Here is a 25,567-nt window from a genome sequence, read left to right on the forward strand (position 1 = left end):
ACCTGATTTGCTGTATGGTAAAGAGTTGAACTTCACTAGAGAAACGGAAGTTTCAAAATTTTTATTATTCATAAAAATTATTCTGAAACATCTTAGAAATGGTGCATCAATTATAAATTTTTTAAGCAAATTTTCGTACGGTTTTTTAATGTTGCTTTTGTCCTTTTTCCCTAAAGAAAACTGTCATTACCTAAATGCTGTTTAAAACTTAATATTTTTTTTTCTCTTTATAAAATTCTAGAGTATATTTATTTCCGTTAAAAATGTACTTCTTTCATCTCTATCCAGCAAAGTCAATAAAGAAGGGAAGGGGGGGATTTCGATTTAATGGGTTGGTGAAATCTATTTTCCGGTCGGTGTTATACTAGACTAATTATGAGCACCCACCTCATTTAAATCTAGTCTACCATTTAATTTCACAATCAAAAATTTAAGAAAGTTATAAATTTAGGAATAAAAAAATAGTGAAATTTAAGAGAGTAAAATAAATATTTACTTCTATACTTTGCAGCTCGATGAACAGGATTTTTAAGAAATTAATCTATCTCGAAATGAGTTCCAAGGTCAAAGATTGAGAATTGCTCATCTCTCTCTCTCTCTCCTGGTTTTTCCGGTACCCTAAGATACTGGAAGAAAAGGATTGTCAGTTTAATTCTTATATTAAATGAAACTAACTAGTAACTAAAATTTGCAATTATTAATATTACTATTATAAATATATATTATACTATATTAGTATACTATTACTATATAGCAAGGTTGATGTTCCAAATGTTCAAAAAACGCAATGAAAATTATAGTGTTTTGAAAGTTCGGTCAGTTTCGACAATGCCTATGGTTGGAAAGACAGCTTCAAATACAGAACGTGAAGGCCATCTATCTGCTCTTTTCAACTGAAAGCAGGATTTCTTCATCCCCAAACCCACCATGAGAACACATAATTTACATTCAAAGTATACTTGTAGACATGGGGCACACCACCTATCCTGGAATAAAGGTTATGAAACCCTAGGATATTTTTGGACGGCTATAGGCCCGTTAAGAAATGTAGGATTATTTTGAAAACGAAACAAAAATTGAATAAAATAAAAATTATTGCTCTGCACTTTCCAATCAGGACTGCTAATTTCTTTACCAATTGAAATGTTTATTTGATAACTCAATGTCCAACAGAAAAAATACTTCCTGCTGAGACTAAAATGGTTGCTTCCACTGAAGTAAGATACTGTCTATTATCTCATAGAAAATCTTCAGTGTTTAGCATCGAAATCTGTCGAATATCTTGTGCTTTTTCCACAGAAAACAGATTTCGATAAGTAAACCTGTTCTATCTTCTATTGCATTCATCTATAACAGTGTTCAGAGATTATCGTAGAAGAATATAGCAAAATAAAAATATACAAGAATAATACAGTGTTAAAATACTTTTAAGGCATTGTACTTCAAACTAATGTTGAGAACAGTCTAAATTTGTTTCCGAATTTGCATAATTCTTGACTATACGAGAATAACTTAACTCGTCTTTCCGAATCCATCGCTAGCAATTTGTTGTCAGATTTTTGTGGCCAAAAGAAGTGTTGAAACATCAAGAGTGGAGATTGTTGTTAGCACTAAGCGATTTCTAAGCTTTTGATAAAAAAGGACTTTCTTTTTCAAATAATTAATACATCAAACAAGCAGTTGACTTAGCTTGAATCGAAACGATTTTTCTCAATTTCACTTAAAAATTATGGGAATATATTGAAAAATGACAAGGGCGTATACAACGAAAGCTTTTTTTATTAATAAAAAAGAAAGTTATCAATAAAAAATGAATTTCTAATACTTTTTATTTACTCTAATATGTTTACTTCTTCCGACTTTTTCCAAATTTAATTTAATGGGATCCATGTTATGGTCCATTTGCCTGAACCGAGTATCTCTATTAAAGAACCATCGAATAGAATGGAAATGGTTATGACTCATGTAAAAAGCAAATTTGGAGGAAAAGTCACGAAACTCTTCTCATTTAATGACAGATGAACCAATAGACACGCATACACCTCCTCATAAGACTAAATTGTTTGGCCAATTCAAATTCGCTTTTTTACAAATCCTCGTTGATAACCAGCGGGCCTCATTACGGATGAAATAAGGTGCAACAATGTTGATATGGGTCGTTAACGATAGCATATGGCTCATTAGGCAACCGTAATACTGCGTCGTGCAAAGTGTCTGTTTAACAGACTGAAAAAGAGGCATAACAGCTTTCCTAGTCTTAACTGCAAACAGTGGTTTATGGCAACTTCTCTGCTGACTCGGATCAGTCTGTAGGGGATGGAGAAGCTTTTCGCGTTTGACAGACTTAAGGGGGGGGAGCAGATATTTGGGACTACCTTTAAGCTTGATATTCCGTTAATTAAAATCTCCAGCTAAGCTTTGTTTGATAACTTAATTTGTTCGCCGGTTTGCGATCTTAGTTTAAATATTTAAGTTGTTCAGTGTCATCCAACTAGAATCCACTTGTTTGTTGCTTCGCTAAGGAATTTTAAAGAAGACAGCTGACTTGACCGGAGATTTTTGTTTCATTTCTCAACCCATATCTTAATGAGGTTCAGTGCAAGCGACTGCTGTGACAAAGAAAATGTTACCAAGCTTCTTTTACCCCATTAATACCCCATCACTCAATAGGTTTTTTTTTGGGGGGGGGACTAACTCAGATGCAGCTAATATTTTAAATTAAGTAAAATGTCAATTAGAAATCCTTGGTTTTATTTGAAAACAGTCAAATCCGGGATAACATTTTCCTATTACATCCCTCTTCGAGCTAGTGGTTGACTGCTTCACAGTTCATTTTCATCATATTATAAATAATGAACCCGTAAGAAGAAAATGGTATGGCTTTAGAATAATAAAAAAAAGCTACTTAAGTTGTCAATTTATAAGGCAGAAGTAAATTGTTATTTATTATATTTATAACCTCGGAAGTAATTACTGTATATCACTTCCTGTCTGGTGGATAGCATCTGCACTTTTCAACAAGCGGTGGGTTTAATATACGTTCTGACATTTGTGAAAGATGCCTTAAGTTAGTTGGTTTCAGTGTCAAAACATAACTGTCACTTTGCTTATAAAAACCTGCAGTGAGTTTAAACAAATTCGATGTATATTGCTAATCAAGTTTTATTATCAAAACTAGGCCTACCCACCTATCACACTAAAGTATTTTTGATAAAATGTACGAAGAAATAAGGCCCAATGTATGTCTGTCATAATGATACCTCCATGTGATTGCAGGTGACGTTCAGCTGAATGGTTCAAAAGTATGATAAGATTTCATTCTTTGAGAGGCGTGACAGATAAAAATAGTGTCAGAACAGAACAGCTGCAAATCGAGAAATCAAAACCACGCATGGTTTCCGCGAATGATATCACTACAAGTTGCATGAACACTTCGCACGTAAAAGAATACCAAACGTCAAAAATAAAGTGAAAAAACACCAAACAGACAATATAAAACACATAATAGAAACAATGCCATAACAGCAGAAAAACATGCTGGAGAAAATAATATCAATCTCATTCATGCTTAAAAAAAAACATCTTCGGAAAGACGTATCACAAAAATCCCAATTTACGCTATGAATGCGGTGGCCTACATGCTGAAAATTTCCATGTTTGTTCTCAGGAGCAAGATTTCTGGATTGCGTTAAAAAAATTAGGCCACCCACGGTATTATTGTATTGTAAGTTTATACCTTTCGTCATTCTCATAAAAATATAAAAAAATATGACGACCAGTGCGTGTTTAATATAATCTCTAGACGGCTCAGAATGAAATTTGACTCACACTTTTTTTTTTTTTTTTTAATCAACTCAGCATCATTACACCTTTCAACTTCATTTGCCACTTCAATGCCAAAAGATTACTTTTCTTCAATTTTTTTTTTTTATTTATTTCTTTAAACAGTTGCAAGTCGTACAAAAATGAGATTTCTAAGGAATATTATCTCCTCGAGTGGAAGGCGGGAAACAATATATTTAAATTACTTTTAGATGTTTTGATCCACGGCAGTTGATGGATTGATCTTTCCTCACTCAGTAAAGAAAATAATTCTGTCTTAAGAAGTTTTCTTTCATCATAAAACTTCGAATGATAAAAATGTAGCAGAATTCACTTTAGTTTTAATGTTGGAACAGTTAAATGACTTCTAAGTGGGATTGAAATTATTTCATCCATTTTTTTTCCTTATAATTTTCTCCATGCTAATTCTTTTGCATGTTAGTTAATTTGCAGTAAATACTTGTGATTTTGTACGTTAATGAGAAGTTTTAAATAAATTAAAGAACTCTTATTTCGAAAGTAGCTTTTCCTATGATAAGCTACTTACCGGTAAGTAGATTTTTAAAGGTAAATCTGCTTCGGAATTAAAAGAATTGCAGTAATAATAATAATAATTCGAAATCTATTAAGTAATTCAGGTTATTTGTTTTATGCCGTGGTGACATAAATCACTACAGATATATAAAATTAGATTTCGAGAAAGTCCAAACCAAACAAATTGCATCCAATCAGTTTTGTATTCGAATTATAGCCGCTGATTTAATTATGCTTTACTTTAAGTCATGCCTATACTAAGACGCACATTGCCCTCATGTGTGTTAAATTTTTCCTGCGGTTACAGTTTGCTGTGATAAATCGTTTTATGCAAGCTCATTCAGGTGAATGCGATGCAAGGTTGCATTATGACGTTTTAGCGCAGGATTATGGGAATGTAAGTAGGAAATGTAATTAGTGTTGTTGGTATTCATGTAAACATGCACAGTTAATTGTTGTTAAGAGAATTTACAAGTAATTCGGGATAAAGTATGGATAAAAAAAGTCAATTATATGATCTCATTTAGGTTTAATAGATTTCTATCAAATTATTGAAATCACTGGTTTATTTTTTGTCTAGAGCAACAGCAATAAAATAATACGAACAAAGAATTATGGATGGAATTAGCATGCCAGGAAGAACGGTCTTTCGTCATGCTTTGCTAAGAAATCTTAATTCCGAAAACGAAACATCGATAATTTTAAAATAATACATTAATGGACACTACTCATTTCCTTAATCTGTGTCAGTTGTATATTTTTACGGAAAATTCATAAATTTAAACTACAATTTTCGCATTAAACCGCAGTGACAAACTGCAACATTCACAAAAGAGATACACTTCAAAAAAAAAAAAAGGTACCAGAAAGGTTTCATGTTGTATACCAATTTCTTAATATTACGTGTAGGGAAACCAAATCCTATTTGAAAAAATGGCATTCTTATCAACAGATATCCAACAGTACTTTCTATTAATATGAAAACACATTTTGCCAGAAAACTAAAAATACTACAACCAGAATATAATTCTCAGTGATATTTCACAATTCCTTTGGATATTATTTTGATGCTGTCAAGTTAATATATTTAAAAGAAAAAAAAAATGCTCACTATATACGAGATAGCAAATAATGTAGCAAAACCTCTCCAGAATTGTTAATAGTAATTTTGGAAGATATTTATTTTTATTACACACCTGTAAGAACTCAGGAAACGAGAGTTAGATATATAATAACCAGGTATGAATGGCCAATGCTTATCGTTAAAAGAACAAATGGATAGGAATGCATGGATAGATAAAGAAATTGTGATCAACAAAGATATATTTACAGCAACTAAAATTTCAGTGTCGAAAAATAAATTTTGACTCATCGGAGACAGGTTAAGTAACTTGTGCTGTCAAGTCGCCATAACATGGATTTCAGCCCCTAAATCTACCTTATTTTCTCCATCACCAGCTCCTGATCATTCTTAATCTACGATAAACTAACATTAGCGACATCCTCTAAGAAAATCAAATCCAGCAATATCCCAAGGGATCAAACTCCTTAAGATAGTCAATTTCATTTATGCACACAGCCATTACTTCTTGATGTTAATATGATACACTTTGAGAGCCTAAGATAAATTATCCTCTGTCAACTTAACTCGTTTGAAATATTTCCTATAAGCTTTATTAATAGCTACAAAAAATATACATCGCTTGGTGACAATGAGTAGATTAATGGCAGAAGGGTAAATGAACAGCACAAGCCTCTCTACCTCTCCTTTCGCTTCCTTTCTTCTCACCTCCCAAAGGAGATGTGTAATTCACGAGAGCTTCAGAATATATTATCTCTTTAAATTAGCATTCAAAGGTTGAGTTTATGGACAGCAGAATTAGCCGTGTACTTTGAAACAGTGCTATTTTCTGAATAACAAATTACTGATAAATGTTAACGGTATTTTCATATGACGTGGACAAAGCAATCAATTGTTTGACTTCCTGAAATTTGAGTCATTCAGCAGAAGACAGATAATCACTATTGTTATCGCCTGGATATCAAAGACTACAAAAGTAGTCAAAATATCTAAAATGGTGAGAAGTACTGGGGATAGAAGGATGTTGGTTACATTTTACAATACCCGCATATTTAGCAAAAGTCGTAACGTTTACTGATGTTATAGCACCATTTGAATTTAAGGCGGCTGTGAGTGTAATTCACTCTAATAACTGGTCGAAATCGGCTGGATTGTCCATATGCAGTGATATCACTAATATTTTATTTCCTTCTGCCGTCTTTACAAACCCCACACACATCGAGTCTACCAACAACCTAAGAAACAATAACACTGCCAATTTAGTTGTACAACAAAACCTAAAAATCTCCAGTTCAAGTGATCTGATGTAATAATTTAAATATTGCAAGCTGTCTATAGAATGAAATGCAGGGAATGTTAATATTCAACTAAGAACAGGAGTTACAGTTAATCAAAATTTGGTCGAAATCTTGTAAAAAAGCAACAATAGAATATTTAACAGTCACTGCCATAACAATTTAGGTTTATTGGTAATTTTCAAAACGTATCGTCATCTAAATGAAATTACCGGTCACATGAGAGCGTTGGTTCTGACCAGAATGTCAAAGTTATGTACGATAAAAGAGATGGTTATAATTTGTAATAGTGCAAGGTGTAGGATTGCTCCTTAATTAATGAGAGGATGCACGTGGTAAATGGGAGCTTCTATTATATCGGGAACTCAAAAGTTTGGCGTGATCAGATCCAGGGCAGCAGCAGCAGCACATTGCTGTGATATCATTGTAAACATATCTTGAACAGCTTTGGCAAATATCTAATACTGTTCCGAATCCATGTTACTAATACTCAAATTGATCAATGCTAAATATGAGCAACTTACATGCTTATACTTGAAAACTCACTCCATAAGAATTCATGGCTTCACATCAAATAAGTCAATCGAACACTTAATTAGAAAAGCTTAGGTCTGAAGGAGAACTTTACAACAGATATCGTCTAGGATTCGAAGAGTTTTATAAGAGTTTTAAACTGAAGGCGATTAGCCTGCCTTATACGTGGAAGAAAGGGATTTTTTGTCACGAAAGAAGTGTATGTCCACCTCTCATAAAAAGAATATATTGGCCTTATAATGCGGACAATTGACCAACTGCATACCGACCTCATTGGTTCAGGTGCTTCGCTGTAATAATAAATAGAATTAAACATGTCGATGGCTAAAATTATCGTTGGGGAACCACCTACTCATTTTACCATGAGGACATGTTCATTTCGGGCACGACATCTGGGCTGTAGTGCAATTCGAGGTACTTTTATCTCCCCTCGATCAAAGCGCAAAATGTATTTGTATACTCTCAAAGGATTCTTGAGAAAAACTTTCGGAAAGAGACTTCACCATATTGTGCTTGTAACGATCTTAGCTGTAAGGTGAAAGTAATTTGATAAATAAATATGAGTAAAATATGTAGATAAAACGTTACCAAAACAAGTATAAGCAGGTGAAGCAAGTGAAAAAGAGGAATATAAAAAAGCAACCATAAAAATGTTATAAAACAGATAAAAACAACTAAGTGTTGGAATCTGTTATACTAACAAAGTAGGATTCTTTTCGCTCTGACGATGGATATGTCTTGCTCGGTCTCTAGTACAGTTGGCAACAATCATTTTGGTTGTTATCAGGTATCTGCGGAAAATACTCTGCTTTCTTTTGAACTTCTCTGGTTACTGTGCAGTCATTATTCCACCATGGCTTAGGGGCGCGTAGAAACTGACATACACTGTTTCAGGAACTGCAGTTTGTGTAATGTGACACACTGTTCTATGGTTCCCTGCATCATCACTAATACAAGACAAGCTGACTTCTGCAAGATTAACTTTTTCTGAAGTACAGAAGGTGCGCCAGTCAGCATGCTTAATTTTCCATAGCGCGGTACTTTGTTACTCATCTAAAAAGGTCGATATCACGGGGAAATCGTCACTCCCATACAAGTTGTCTTCAGAACATTCATTGCCATAGACTTCACAGTGTACTGTTAAGTCCATCACAGGTTGCGCTGTTGAGTGTCTGCTCGGCAACTCTTCCTGTGCATTCCTGCACAGGAAGCTGTGCAGGAGTGCTGTGTCCATTTAAATTTCCCATTAAAAGTAAGGCAGAGGTGATAACTTCAATATCACATCATAAAGATCTGAAGAGATATCTGTTGCAGGAGGAACGTATATGCACTATGCTGCACATCTTCAGTACTCCGACTTCAAATCTGATAGCAACTGCTAAGTTCGTATTAATTAGGTTTTTCTGGAAGAGGGTACGGTTGCCCACAGTGATGGCGGCGACTTCTTGGGCAAGCAAATTCCCTGCATTGTCTTTACGAATGATAGTGTTGTGTCCCATTCTTGTTTAAATATACATTTCCTTTATACTTTTCTTTCCTTTATATATCTTATCCCTTTTCTTCACGTATCGTCACTTCCGTACTTTAAGTACTCTTCTGTAATCTAAGCTCTTGCTCCTCTTAATATCCGAAAACATTTATTTTTTAAAGCTGCGCCATTTATGACATTTAGTTTATAAAGAAATTTAAAACAAGAAGCATTGACTAAATAAGTCTAGAAGTGAAATAATCATGTAGTCGCAAACCTTGATCTTGTAACTTAACTTCCCCCCCCCGCTCCTAGGTTCGTACGTTATAATAAGCGGTGCATTGAATGGCAATTTCAGACAACTGATTATTTGATAAGCAAAAGATTATTAAACGCATAAATACAGTACAATACATTAAATTCTAAAAACTACAATTCAATACTAAGGTGATACAATGTTAATATGTCTAGCAAAATACAAAAAATGAAAACCTCACACTAGCACGTGGGATAAACTATTACGCCTGCACAAAGACTCTACACACACAAGAAAAAGAGGCTTTCCTGTCAATGATTAAGTTGGCTTAAATCTTTCACCCACTTAAGCACAATATGACAATAATTCAATTAGACAATTGGATATTGATTTACAAGAGTTACGTGGGCCTAGCAATTCTGTTGCTACAATGAACGCCACATTCAGTTCTTTTGACGTTTCTCGGTTAAGGGTAAATTACATATACTAGTATCTATACACACTATCGCTCGTTCAGTAACACTGATAAACTAGTTCCCTCTTTCTCTATACTATTAAGTGAGCTAAAGTCCTAGTTCAACTCTCATTCAAGTCCTTCAAATTGCTTAGTAATACGAACTACAATTACAGCCATGTTAAATTAACAGAATTAACATACATTTTTCTTTCACAATACCGTTTTATGAAACTCTTCTACTAGACGTTACCTGTATGCGTTCCTTAAGAAATATTCCTTCTGTTGTGGGACATATTTCAGGTACTTCGGATTATGAGGGCCATCTCGAATATCCACAATTTCTATTGATAATCTCCTTCCTTTAGACCAGGGTTGGCTTAGTATACAGTAAATACCTTCCCAACCATGTGGCGTCCTTTGTTCTCAATGGTAGGAAAACGACCTAAATGCCCACTGATTAATATTCCATGTTGTAGTGGATGGAGGGAGCTCCTGACCATCACTCAGGAAACTCATAAGGTAACCTCCAAACAAAAACTGGCAAAAGACCTCGTGGGGGGGGTTCCTAACCCTTTTATAATATGACCCTACTAGCACCTTCTGCAATTAAATTTCTTGCCCCGTGATCCAATGATACGTTTCTCGTAACCTATTAGGGTGGAGTCTCCCTGCTGAAACTTCTACCTTTGGTGGGCCATGTGCATGCCACTGACCTGCAGCATTGTCTCAATTGGGAACAGTGACCTTGAATGTTACTTTGATGTCGATGTTTTGTCGGAATCCAGGACAACTCCATTGTATGAATGTTTATTATTTTTTTTGGTGGTATAACCTGCTTCATATGTTAATAAGATTGTTTTAACTAGCCTTGGGTATGTTTTTTAGCTATACTATATTTATACTAAACATAAACGAACATGACCAATTAAGCATTTTAATTCATAGACTCACTCTGAGACGCTTCTTTATATGACCTGCAATCTTTGCCGGTTGAATGCATTGTTGAAAATAATTGTTTATGATACTTCTTTTTGTTAAAATGAACTTAAATGAAAATGATTTCAACTGAGTTTTAGTCTTTACTGCATTCGTTCATAATCTCCTTGAGTAAAAATATACGTTTCTCAAGTAAGAAAGGCAAGTAGGTATGGGAGCCACTCTGATCAAGATAAAGAATCGTGACATAATTGGTTGTTCAGATGGGGACGTCATTGTGTGAGTGATGTCATGAGTTTGGAACATTTGAAATTTTTCTATGGGAACCACTCTGAACAAGATCAAGATAACGAATCATGACATGATTGGTTGATAAGAAGATGACGTCATTGTGTGGGATGTCATGGGTTTCAAAGGTTTTGAATTTTTCTGGGGAACATCTGTGTGTGACGTCACGTTGTTTTGCTCGCATATGGAATTATGGATGATGGTTAGAGATAAGGATTTGTGTCATGATTGGTGGGGCCATTTAAACCAAATAGGGATAGGGTGAATGGAGGAAGCGGTGTCAGTGTTGTGGGTGCGTGTGTTATGAGATGTAGATAAATAAATGGTTTGCGTATGGCATTATGGGTGATGGATAGTGATAAGATAGATTTTGGAATGTTTGGAATTTCACTCGGGGGGCCCCAAATCTGTCAGGAACATCACGTGGTGTGTTTGGTTTGTGTATAGCAATGGGAAATATTTAGATATAAGGAGTCGTGACGTTATGTGGTTGGAAATTTCTGGGGAACATATGTATCTGTGACATCACTTGGTGATTTGGTTTGCCTATGGAATTGTGGGCAATGTTTTGAAATAAGATATCTTGGAATTTTCCCAGGGTGACAAACATCCATCACTGTCATCAAGTTTTGTCTTTGGTTGTCTTTAGATGGCAGTATCAATTTTCCAATACAGTTTGGGGTATTTCTTTCCTGTTAAAAGACTATGGGAAGTCATAGCGTCTAGTTGGTGGCAGCGTTTAGGCTTTTCTGAATAATTAATTATATTTGATGTTATAACGAGTTTTTTTTGTCATAAGTTATCAGCATCAGTTGTAGGTGACATGACTAAAAGAAATCTGAAAATGGTGAGCTTGCTCATCTCCCCTTGGATGAGCAGTCATCTTCTGGAGAAGAGGGAGGTGGGGGAGCCTTGCAGGGAAGACCACTGTCAACCTCTCGATTACCCTTTCACCTCCACCATGTAATGCTATTTTTTCCCATCCCAACAATTTCGGACATCTGCAAATGGCTAGCTAGCTTATCTCATTGGTTATCAGTTTGAGGTGACATCACTAAAACATATCCGCAAATGGCAAGCTTGCTCATCTCCCCTTGGATGAATTCAAGCCACAGAGATATTTCATTTTGGAAGGAATGGTCAGGGTATGGGTCACATAAACAGTACTATAAGGAAAAAACAAATCGAGTCTAATGCCTTTTCAGTTACTGCACACGTTCATCCAGTGCAGCTATTGTATTGTGGTGTGGTGTTTTGTGTCCAGTAAAGGGAAGTAAAATAATGGGTGAGCCACAAAAGTCTTTGAAATTTTCTTTCTTCAGGAAAATAGCATGAGACAAAACTCTTCACATAGCTCTAAAAGGATGGAGCCCAGTTATTATTTTATAAGACATGTACATTATGAAGTATTTATCCAGGACCACCGGGGAAAAGTTTTGCAGGATGTGGTCTGATATCCTCTGCTACTTGTAAAGAAGAGATGACTATGAAATGCACCTTGGTGAGTGTTATATTCTGAAATGGCAAGATGGCGAGCTAATACTCGATGATACAGGAGTTGATGGAAGTAAAGTTTTCTCTATTAGTTTTGAAGAAGCTGAGAGATTTTCAGCAAAAATGTACAATATTGATAATAATTTACTATTTTTGGAAACTGAATTACCAGCTATTCATATCATGAGGAAAATTATCGCTAATCATTTAAATTCATCAATGGTAAAATTAGACATTCAAGATTTTATCCAATTCAATAAAGATTCTTTATTTTGGGACATTTATGAACATTTTATGAAAACTGCTCATGTATATTTGGTGACAAAAGAATACACAGAAAGTTTAGGGAGGCATGGTGTCATTTCCAGACTGATGCCATATCAAATGTATGGAGATGTGCTTATTATGGTGTCTAGTTTAAAAACTGTTTTGCATGACCAGCTATTTTGGTGTAATATAATGTAATATAACCAAGAAAGAGTGAGTAATGAAAATTTTGTTTATTCAACTCTTTGGAAAATGTTAAGAGTGTAAACTAAATATTGTGAAATATTTTTAGGTAATTACATGTCTCAAATTTTTCTCTGTGATTATACTTGTAAATAGTATTTCAGCAAAATAAAATATGCATTTTGTAAACTTAAATGAACTAAGATGTGTGCTTTCCTTGTCTGTTTCTGCAGTTAATTTTTCCTCAGTTATTCTGATTAGAATTTGATATTTAAATCCATAACTTTATTGTAAAAAAATCACTACTGTGAAATTATTGCCAGGAATGTGGGGGGAAAGGAAGGAAAACTGATATCTTATAATTAATTATTTTAGAAAATTGTCTAATGCTACCTATTTGACATTGCTTGAGCTATCTGTAAACATTTCGTTCATATACTTAAAAATTCGACCTGTTAGAGTTTGATGATATTTACAGAGAGATAGCAAATAATTTAACCCAAAAACGTGACTTAAACTCTTAAAAAAGTTTGGTATAGAAAAAAGATTTGTACTCTGCAGATAACAGATATACAAATTTTGGCTTTCCCCACACAAAGTAAGATAAACTTACATCAACAGCATATCCACCAACATGCAAAAACATGTCTGTGAATCATGCTGAAAGTTCCATTTGTGAAGGAATGGTCAGGATAGGGCAGGGTAAAAGAGTACTATTAGGAAAAACAAATGAGTCGAGTGACTGGACTTAAGGTAATCGTTCATCCATTGCATCTATTGTATTGTGTTGTGGTGTTTTGTCTCCTGTAAAGTAAAAATAATGGGTGAGCGACAAAATTCTTTGCCAGTTTCTTTGTGTCAAGTTCTAATTGGTTAGAAGTTTGTAACAGAAAGTTTAACATAAAATATATGATCACAGCTAATAATCAGTGAAATAATAATAATAAATAACTATTTATTTGTGGTGCCAAATTAAGTGATGTAAGAAGGAGAATGAAGGAAAAGGAATTTGAAAAATCTACAGTGGGTGAAAAATACGAATTTTCGGTTATCATTGATATTATTGATGTACAATTTTTTTTGAATAAAACTTCAAATTTATTTCCTAAAGAAGTGTGTATTTCTGATGGTATTATTTTAAGATATGCATTGACAAAATCACCTTGCATTTGGAATGAATTACCTGAAAGAGTTATAAAAACAGAATTCTTGGTTAATAAAATATAACCACCATCAGCTGAAGTGGGAAATTGGTTCACTATCTCTGGACAAACTAAGAAATTTGATAATAAAATCAACATGCAAATATCAAATATTGCTCACCAAAGGAAGAGAAAAATCAAAAACATTAACAAGATTAATAGGGAGACTTGTTCTTGATTTAAATCAAATTGGATGCCCAAAACGTGAAAACATAATGTGTACTTTTAAATGCTTTTGGAAATATAGCAGGCTATTTCTGTGCTTTTAATAATGCTTAAAAATATATATATTGGTTTCAAAAAATAAAAATGTGATCCTTAATTTTACTACAGCAAAACGTTCCCAAGAACAGAAATGAATGAAGTACAAATGAATTAAATAGTGACAATTGTTTGCTACATCTGTAGGTGTTACCAACATGCTAGTATATTTGTTCATCAGTTTTTAATTAAAGTGCGACTGTCAGCATTTGGCGATTTAATATTACAGCAATATAAAATATGCATTTGTAACATAAATGAACAAATGTGGGTTGTTGCATTTTCCCATAGCAAAACTTTACTGAGTTATTCTGATTACAAGTTGCTATATGAATCCATAACTTTATACCTTAATGCAATTCTGTTTAATTATTGTAAAGAAAAGTGGGGGGAAATGATATACTATGATTAATTATTTTAGAAAATTGTGTAATGCTACCTATTGACATTATTTGGGTTATTTGTATACATTCTTAATTTTACTACAGTAACAAGTTCCCAAGAACAGAAATGAAAAAACTTTTGCAAAAGCATGAGAAATCATATCCTATGACCACTAATGCTACAATAATAGTAAGGAACTGAAATAGAATGTTTTATTTTTGAATGTTATACTAAAATAAATGGACAATATTGTAAATAACATTACAGTCAAATAATATGTGTAAACATAGATGAACAAATGGGTATCATTGATGTGTTATGCAAATAAACAGATGAACAACTGGTATCATTGATGTGTTATGCAAATTTAAGTAAGACCATATATATATATATATTTTTTTTTTTGAAGTCACAGTGAATTCACACACAATTTATGTATTTCACCAGACTAGAAGAAAACACTCATACTAAATTTTAACATCATGACTGTTAGAATTTCGTTATTTTACAGAAAGGCAATAGACAGAAAACGTGTATGCTGTTTTCAAAATAAAGAGATGTAATATTTTCTTTTCTTCACAAACATTTGTATATGATAAAAGTTTAAAACCATGTATCCGTTACTTAAAATTACTGCTGCTAAAAAAAATAAAATAAATTTCAATTACAGAAATTGGTGAAGAGCATGAGGAATTGAAGGTAAAATTAATAGTCAGAAGGACAAATCAGTTATTTTTTGCTTAGTTATTCTGATTATAATTACACCTAAACCTCTTTTTATGCGAATTCAGAGTTACGCAAATTGGGATATCAAAAATAATTTTTTACGCGATTTTTATTCACATTTATGCCACCAACCTAAAATCTAAGTTAGGAAAAAAATCCATAATTCAAGAAAATTCTGGGAATTTTGTAGAATTGTATTCTCGTTTCAATTAAGAAAATTCTAAATTCTTACAAATTTTATTTCTTTGGAATTCCTCGAATTACATAACTGACTGCACATAAAAAAGCAGTTCTTGCAGTTTGAATTTGGTGTTTGAGTAAACAACACAGTTATCGCATTTTTAAGTGAAATCAAAATAAAAATCGCGTTATAAAATTAATAATTTTGCCAATAGTAAGCTATATGTAATTTTCAAACTTTCATTTCATTAACCAAAGATTTTAATCCAGCCCTCACATGATGTTGCCAAAAAAAAGAAAACCATTTCCTTGGATATAAAAATTCAAATTTTAGATCGTCTTCAAACTGAGGAAGGTGTGACGGCTGTGGGTAAGCATTTTGGAGTCCATGAATCAACTGTCAGATCCATAAAGAAAAATATAGAGTGAGAAAGTGTGAAAGTGAGAAAGAGTGAAAAATATAAAGTGAAAAAAAAAGTGAGAAATTATCATCATACACAAGAGATGTTGTTCTGGAAAAGGCTGAAAAAGCTTTAGTGATGTAGATAGAAGATAATGTACAAAAAAGAATGCAAGTTGATAGAAATTCGATCAAGCAATCAGCATTGAGATTTTATGAACAGATTAAAAAACTGCAGCCAGATACTTCATCTCAATCGAGGAAAAAATATGAATTTCATGCAAGAAATTGTTGGTTGGCTAAGTTTATTAAAAGATATGCTCTTCATAATATAAAAATTAAAGGTGAAACGGCTTCTGCTGATGAAACAGCTGCTAAAGCATTTCCACGAAAACTTGCTAAAATGATTGAAGATGGAGGTTACACTCGTGAACAAGTTTGGATTATGGATGAAACTGGCCTTTTCTGGAAAAAAATGCCAAACAGAACTTACGTATCAAAAATGCAAAAAAACTGTTGGTGGGTTCAAAGCAGCAAAGGATCACATAACACTTCCATTTTGTTTGAACGCTTTAGGAGATCAGATGTTAAAACCACTGCTCATAAATCGATCATTAAGACCATGGCCAATGAAAGGCATAGATTTTCAAAAATTGCTAGTTCATTGGATGGCCAACAAAAAAGCTTGGGTGACCATTGATATTTTCACCGAGTTGTTCCACAAACATTTCGTGCCAGAAGTTAGACGCTATTTGAATGACAATGGTCTCGAATTTAAAGTGCTTTTGATTCTTGATAATGCATCTGGTCTTCCTGCCATAGAACACCCAAATGTGTAATTTTTTTCTTCTGCCCAATACCACATCATTGCTACAACCTTTAGATTACGATTTCATTGCGACTTTTAAAACATTATGCCAGACGAACATTTCAGCACGTTTTGAACAAGCTAAATGATGAAACACTGTCAGTTATGGATGTGTGGAAACATTTAATTATGGATTTTATCGATCAGGTTTGATTATTTTTATCTGAATTGAGATCAGAAACTATGAATGCATGCTGTAAAGCTATTTGGTCTGCATGTGTTAAAGAGAATGCTCCTGTTCCCTTCAATCATACTGCAGAATTCCCCAATATAATAAGTTTGACATGTGAAATTGGTGGGGAAGGATTCGATGATCTTACGTCTGCAGATATCGAAGAATTGTTAACTGATAAACCTCTTGGCGAAGACGAAATAGTGGAGATTGTTTCTGAGACTCCTGAAAGCGGAAAAGTTAATAATGATCAAGAATCCTACTTTTACTGCTGATATAATTAAAGAAAGTCTTAAACTGGCCAGTAATATTTTGCCCAACATGATCCAAATGAAGAACATGCTGGGAAGTTTTCACGTGAGCTCAAGTTGTTAATGTCTTCATACAGAGAATTATATCGCGACTTATCTAAAGCATCAACACAGCAATTAATAACTAGGTTCATGCCTAAAACTACTGAAACAACCAGTGATACTTTTCTTCAAGACATGACAAGAAGAATTCCACAAGTTGAGGCAGAAGTCGATGACGATAATAAATACCATTATTACATTACAGTCTCACGAAAACGAAAGCTTTCACGTTTATTGTCAGAAACTGATAGCGAATAACATATTTTTATAGAATCCTTAGCAAACAACTAAAATGAATATTTTTTTAAAAGTTATTAAAATTCATTATATGTATGCGTGTTCCCCATGAAATGTAAATAAAAATCTTATGATACTAACGAATTTAATGTTTACTGCTTTTTTCATTATTTTGCTTATATTTCAGGTTTGGGACCAATCTTCACTTTTTCTATGGGGTCAGTAGTTCTTTTTACACGAATTCTATTTACGCATAATTTTTAGGAACGTATCTATCACGTAAAAAGAGGTTTAGGTGTATATATATATTGGTTTTAAAAAAATAAAAATATAAGCATTAATTTACTACAGTAACAATTCCCCACGGAAATGAAGAGTTCCAACCTAAACATGATTTCTCACCTAGGTACTACAAATTTGCGAATGGATATGAGACATCTACAGTTTTGGGAAAAGAAATTCATATACAATTTATTTATTTTGTTCAGTTATTCTGTTAGAATATGTAGTTAGACTGAGTTTTAAAGTAAAATAGAGAAAAATAACCAATCAATTTGAAAAGAAAAAAAAAAAGAAATATATATATATATATATATATATATATATAGAGAGAGAGAGAGAGAGCCAAATCAAAAACTCTGCATTGAGACTCGAGTGCAAGTCAAAATTATTACACAACTTTACCACCCATACATGGTAGTTTTGGGGGGATCAAAAACAGAGACCATAGCAGATAACAGAATTGAATAAAGTACAAATGAACTAAAAAGTGACAATTTTGTTACTATATCTGTAGATACCTTCACCAGAGTATGGAAAAAACAGTCGTGGTTAAAGTATGACTGTTAAAATTGGGTTATTTTACAGAGATACTCTAGATATTTTAACCAATCACAACACCAAATGCTTAAAAAAGCTTGGTGTAGAAAAGAAGGTACATTTTTCTTTTCTTTTCAAACATTTGCAGATGATAAAAGTTGAAAAACATATGACTGGCAGTAGAAACTTCTTTTTCAAAACTTAACATATGCTATTCCATTAGGAGAACGAAAAATAATAGACAGATGTGATAGCTAATATTGTAATTGTCTTTTGAAATGAACAAAGTACAAATGATTTTTATATCTTGTGAAATTTCTTGCCACAAACTAACCACAGATTTTTTTTGAAAATTCACCCAGTGAATTAAGTCTTATTTGTTCATGAAATCCTTCAAATATATCAAGAAACTGTGTCAACTCTTGGAAGCAAAATGAATTGGGTATTAAATTAAAAACAGGTTGGTGTAGAAAAGAAGAAAAAACTGGGGAAACTGATACTACCTATTGACAATGTTGAGTTATCCGTAAACATTTTGTTCATGCACACAAACCCCTGAACTGATAATACCGCTCAAAACAAAGGGAGGATGGGAGTCATGAAAAAGGTGAAGTTTGGATTGTCGTGTGGGAAGTATTATCAAACCTTCAAGTAAGACCAGAAGAATTCCAAGCCCCCCCCCCTCCGGTCAAAAAAGTTCACAAGTAGGGACAACAAATTGGCGAAAGGAAATGACACAATGCCACCATGAGTGAAGGAAAGAAACGAAGTGCATATTAACCTATAAAGAAAAGGAGCCAACTGCATTTCAGACCTTGTGTTTTTGTGTTGTGCTGTGAATATATGTTAAAAATCAACCATTTGGAATAGTCAGAAAACCCCGATAGTTCCAAGATGTCCCCATTCTGGAAAGACTAAGTAATTTAAATTTAATTATTAGAATTTCTAGCCTACATACAAAAGTTGTAATCAATTTAAGTCTCCGTTTATTTTAATTTATTTTTTTAAATACAGTTTGGTTTTTCTCTTCACTGTAAACTAAAAATACCAATATTCAAAACATTTTGTAAAAAAAAGATTACTTTAATTAGCAAAAGTAATGAAGTTTCAGATCTTAATGTAGAGAATTCAAAATATTCAGATAAGTTTTGTACACGAGAAAAAAAAATTGTGTGTTTGAGGGACACCAGCATATAATTAAATTATTCATAAAAGCCTAAACACTGCTGCCATCTAGACTCTACTCTATGAATTCCCACAGTCTTAACAGCAAAGAAATACCCCAAACTGTATTGGAAAATTACTACTGCCATCTATAGACAACCAAAGACAAAACTTGATGACAATGATGGATGTTTGTCACCCTGGGAAATCGCCAAGTGATGTCACAGGGATATGTTCCCCAGAAATTGCAAACCACATAACGTCACGATTCCTTATCTCAAAATATCACATACAATGCTTTTTTGCGAACCAAATACACCATGTGATGTCCCTGACAGATTTGGACCCCAGGGTGAAATTCCAAACTATCTTATCACTATCCATCACCCATAATGCCATATGCAAACCATTTAGTTATCTAAATCTCATAACACACACACATCTATGACAGGGAAGTTGCTTCCCTCATTTACCCACCCCTATTTGGTTTAACATGCCCACCAATCATGACACGAATTCTTATCTCTAACTATCACCCATAATTCCATACGCGAACAAAACAAACAACGTGACGCCACACACGTTCCCCAGAAAAATTCCAAACTCATGACGCATCATCTCACCAACCAATCACGTCACGATTCCTTATCTTGATCAAAGTGGCTCCCATACTACTAGGGCAGAACCACTATAATATGTCATCTTATTCCGTTAAAGCACGAATATTTGTAAGATATTCATTCTATTCCGTATAATGCTATTAATTAAAGTATTGCTGTCGTTCTGTGTACAACAGGAAGGTGGCGCACCGAACGAATTAACTTCATTGTTGAAGTCGGCATTATTGAATGTTGCATTTCAGTTATAATTTGCTGTTTTGATGCAATGTGGATCTTTTAGCCAGATAACTAAACTTAAATCATACACATGCACACATTTAGTAAACATGGAAATAGCCAATAAATGCATTTCCAGATATTTTTAATTCGTCATCCTAAATATGTCAATTGAATCTACAACTCATTTAATGCATTGTTAAAGAGAATGTTCTTGGAATTTAACTGAGAAGTTTTAACTGCAGGTACGATTATTTTAGTTTAAGTAAAACTATGTTGATTTGAACTGTATAAAGTATTAAATTATGAAAGGATATTATGCTGAACAAAGCAAGAACTGAACAAGTAGTTCTCTCTCTTTCTTTAATATGCCTAACTTTGCCCATTATGTCGAGGAAGGTTTAGTGTGGTATTTATTTGATCATCTTAATGCAGTATCGATTCAGTTAGGAGAATTACGGAGCGGCCATCACTATAATAAGCATGACTTCTCCCTGAACCAATTATTTCCGGCACGAACCTAGCTCTGCGTTGAGAAAATTGCAATCTACTAACCAAATCCCTCTCCTTCTCACCAAAGTAAGCTAACATTTTATACACGAGCATTTCCCCGGTTACCGAGGAGTCGCATTTATCGTGACATCTGACGTTGGAAAATTCAATGATGGTAATTGTCATCCCTGCTAAACGAAGATGACTGATTACCTTCCAAGTAAGAGTGCACAGGTCTGTCGCTTGGTGGCCGACGCTATTTCTATATACAGTAAACCCTCGATTTAACGGACTAAGGGGTGTCCGTTAAATCGCGAATTTTTTAAAATAAAACTAACTAACATTATACTGCAATTTTATCAATATTAACATTGTAATAACAAAAAAAATTATTTTAGATAAGTTAATGTTCGATGTTGAGACACTTGGTTTAGGCAATCCTGCTTTGAAAAAACTATTAAGTTTTTTTTAACTTTTGAATTCTGTTTTTTTATAATTAAAAAATAAAATCCATAAATTTACGAAAATGTGTGTAATAACACTGCCCAGAAAGTCACGCCACGCGACAAAAGAACCAATTACAGTTGCCATTGGTGTCATCAGGTCCTAATCATTCGCGGAACATGTTTTATGAGCGGTGACTCATTTATGTCGGCTAAATTACTGCAGTGTTTTTCTAACATATGGTCTATTCGCCAAAAATTGTTAAAAATAACCAGAAATTAATAACAAAAAATAACCTGCTAATTTAATTGCAAGTTAAAAGTTTTAAATTCTAATTTAATTTATAAGTTAAATACTTATAAAGTTAAATAAATCGTTGCACATATGGCATCCGCCATATGTGCAACGATTATGCTTGGTATATATGCACAGAATCGAATTCTGTATCTTGTCCATATCACATTCGATGTCACTCAGGTGGAAAGGGAAAATTTCCTGACATTGCTATAGTTAGAAGCGAAATTTCATGTGCTTTATTTATGGAAATAAAAATAATGAATTCAATATAAACTATCAGAAGAACCGAAAAGTATTTTGAGTTTTTTGAATTCTTACATACTACACTGAGCAATCGTTGGGTTAGATTTCCTTGAGCGTAATTACAATCCAAATAACTACGGCCTTATAAGAGTGTGTTCTCTGGCTGGCTTGTTTAATAAAAATCCATGTAATGTCTAAGGAGGGAAAAATTCAAACAGGAAAAACTAAAAAGTGAATTTCACTTTTTAATTTCACAGTAAATATCACTGGAAGATGACACTTAGAAATTAAATTTTTTTTCAAAAATAAGAAAAGTTATAAATCTCAAATTCACATGAAAAGGGTCAGAGAGATCGCATCGAACAATTATATTAATTCTGAAAATAATTTACTTTAATTTCAGAAAATTTTAAACACCTGAAAACGAAAGCAAACTTTTAACCGTTAGCGTAGTTCATCTGAAACAAGAACGTGATACGTTAAGACAATTCTGTAGAGCAATTTGGTGGCAGAGCCATAACAACGATGCAAAATTCTTCAATGACATCCAGTTTTCCTTAACACAACGCAGTCAAAGTCAAAACATCAATTATGGTGAAGCTTAATATCAGTCAAATATATTTAGTGGTAATCAAATGTTTTCTAATTAAATATTAAACTCAGTGAACACGCTTTCTAAATCAAGCTAACGGATGCAGTTTGAGACGCCACAACAAGAACCCCCTCCCCACTTTCCGTACGAAGAAACATCAGCTTAACTGAGGAGAGTAACATAATTATGTTCCATCACACAACAAAAGATTGCGATATTGACGTAGGCCGGAAACATAAATCATCTTCTGCCTCTAAAATTCAATTTAAAAAATTATAACAAGTAAGAACAATTATCTCAACGGGAATCTAGGGCACATTTCCCATGCGCTTTCTCCCGAATGCTATCCCCGCCCACTATCCATCACTAAATGTTTCTGATTAACTGAGCCCGAAATCATTATCCAATTTTATTAACAGAAAGTAACATACTTCTCAATATTTTATTCTGCGCTTCAAAAACTTTCCAGTAGCCGTTATTAATTTGTATTTTATTTGATTGGTAAAACGTTGCTAATAACCAATCCTCACTTAACCAGGACAAAGACTGTTGCCACGTCGCTAGATACGTGATAAATCTCAGAGATATCAATTTCGGTTTCCAGCCAATACTAGATGTGCTAACTCTGGAACCCATAATCCGGGAAATATAATTGGGGATTATTATTAAAGTGATTAAGTTAGGAATGTTCGTTCGTAAAGAGGATCAGAACCCCCCCCCCCTCTTGGCACAGCAATCACGCTACTGCTCTATTGAATGACTTGGTTGGAGACGGGAACAAAGATTTTGTTCCACACTGTACAGATGTGCACGATTTCTGTAATTAAGTATTGCCCTGAGATACTCCAGCTGCTCTTACTCGCTTTCGTCGGCATGTAAGGCCATTTTTCATGTTCGACTAATATCAGCTAACTGACAATACTTCAGAGTTTGGTCAGTTTTTGCTCCTAAAATTCTACGTTTAACCTTCGCATTCTGGTTTTACAATGATTAAGTATTCGAATAGATATCCTCCAACACTGCTGTTGGGATTAAAGCAACACGGGATATAGTTTTAAGAGTAATTTAGTTAAATTTATACTATTAATTATTTATCTTTAAATGAACGACGTGATAAATCCACTGAATTTTTAAGCTAAAAGGATTTTAATCACAAAAATTTAATGAAAGAAGGACAATTATTTAAGGGAAGTTCATTGTTGCAATTTGTACGAATGACAGAACTAACAATTGATATTTTTATCTATTTATATCCGCAATGCTTCGCTGTAAATGTTTTGTGGCTTAATTATGAATTCTAACATATATCTGATATTTGACGGTCGAGTTCTGCGTTTTCCTCTGTGGTAAAAATCTTTAAGCTGGTCTATTCTTTCTTCAGAAGGAACTGAATGGAAATGACTATAATTGGAAATGGCGAACGAATAGTTTCTCTTTCATTCACGAAAATATGTTTTTATGTTTTATTAGTTTGGTTTTACCACGGACGAAATATATTCTATATTTCTTGTAATCGGACCACTAATGGGCGTGTGAGTGTCAATATACAGTCACGCCTTCGGGTGGCGTGGCCTGTTTCCACAAAATGAGTTTAGGCGATCTCAGCTCTAGAATTCCTGCTGAAAAATTTATCTTCACATTTGGCGGAAATTCTAACTAGATCCCATTTATATGTAGTGGCTTTCATCACCTTTTGTTATGCCACCATCCTGCTTACTGGTAACCTGATGTCAGCAAAAATTTATCTTATCGTACTTGGATCAATGAAACATACACCAATCGTTCGTTTCTTTATTGACGTATAGGACTTCTATATTGATTCTATAGAAGAGCAAAAATAGATAACATTATTTGAAATAAAAAAGCACGGTGAAATATTTTGGCCATCTACGCGCGCCGAAATTGTAGTATAATTTAAAAGTGTACATAGACATATCGCAAAAATCCTTTCTGCGTCTTCAGATTTATCAACTCGCTCTCTCTCGACATCACTTTTATTTCGAAAGAACCATCTATCAACCCAGTTTGTATCGAGGGCTTTCAGTATATATTCAATTATAGTGAGATAATACATACAGAAAGAATATATCAGCTAGCAAAGGAATCAATAAGGCAGAAATACTGGTAAAATCAGGTAATTGTTGAAAAGTATTTATCGTGGTGGTTTGTTCTGAAGAAAAAGGCAAAATTAAAAATGAATTTCTTAATGCATAAATAAAAAATCGATCTTTTTCATTTGATTATAGCTAAATAAGCTATAAGTGTAATCAATGGGTATGAACAACTTATAATCAATGAAATAAAGATTTGATCTACAAATTGATTTACACAAGAGGTTTTTATAATGAATTTCCTTCTAATAAGTGTGGTTAAACTAATCCCAAGTTACCCTCCTCCAAAATACAATATACTGTTAGGGGGAGAAAGCGTAGGAGAAATAAAATATCTCAACTATAAATTCGGTCTTCTCGTCTTAATTTCGTATTTCAACGCCTAATGTACGGATGCAAAAATAAAATATAGCATTCTTTATTGTTCTGATATGAGTAAAATCAGTATTTTACAGAACATGATTTTGTAGAAACTAAACTGTTTCACCACTGGCAATAAACCGCAATGGCCCCTGTGATTATTTTTAATTAAATACCAGCAAAGTAGTCGATGGGAAACCATCACAGACGAACTGCCTAAATAACAGTGAACAAATGTTGCACTAATATTGTTAGTATAAAATGGGAGAAGATAAAACGTTCGTTTTGTATGTTTTATAGGAGAGAATCCCGGATACACGTAAAATGCACAACATCCTGAAATTGATACAAGAGAATCGAATTTATTATAGAATCGCATTACACGCAACTGCTTCCTTAGCCAATGCGTCTGGACATAAAAGGTGGGTATAGAGAGAGAGAGAGAATGAAAAAAAATGTTACCTTATATCTTGTGTGTATATGAACCAAATCCAAAATATTTTGACAACATTAGAATGGTTCTACAGACTTTTGACGCGATTTCCGTTTTTAGGAACAGAGCAGACATAACGTCAGGATCGATACAGTTTTGAGAAAGGCGCTTCTCTTTTCTACTACCTCCAAAATGGAGAATTTATTCAACAAAATGGCATACATGGCCTGAATCATATCTTTCCAATCTCGGTTATGTTCAAAAACGAGGGAATAAAACTGCTTCTAAGTAGCTGCGCGTTTTTATTTGCCGTAAAGCGAAAAACATGCCAGTATTATTAGTGCTTTGTTCGAAAACTTCAAAGAATTATCCTTAACT

Source organism: Typopeltis vanoorti, chromosome 18 (assembly GCF_054136105.1).
Source record: "Typopeltis vanoorti isolate ZY-2024b chromosome 18, IOZ_Tvanoo_1.0, whole genome shotgun sequence".
Classification (NCBI taxonomy): domain Eukaryota; kingdom Metazoa; phylum Arthropoda; class Arachnida; order Uropygi; family Thelyphonidae; genus Typopeltis; species Typopeltis vanoorti.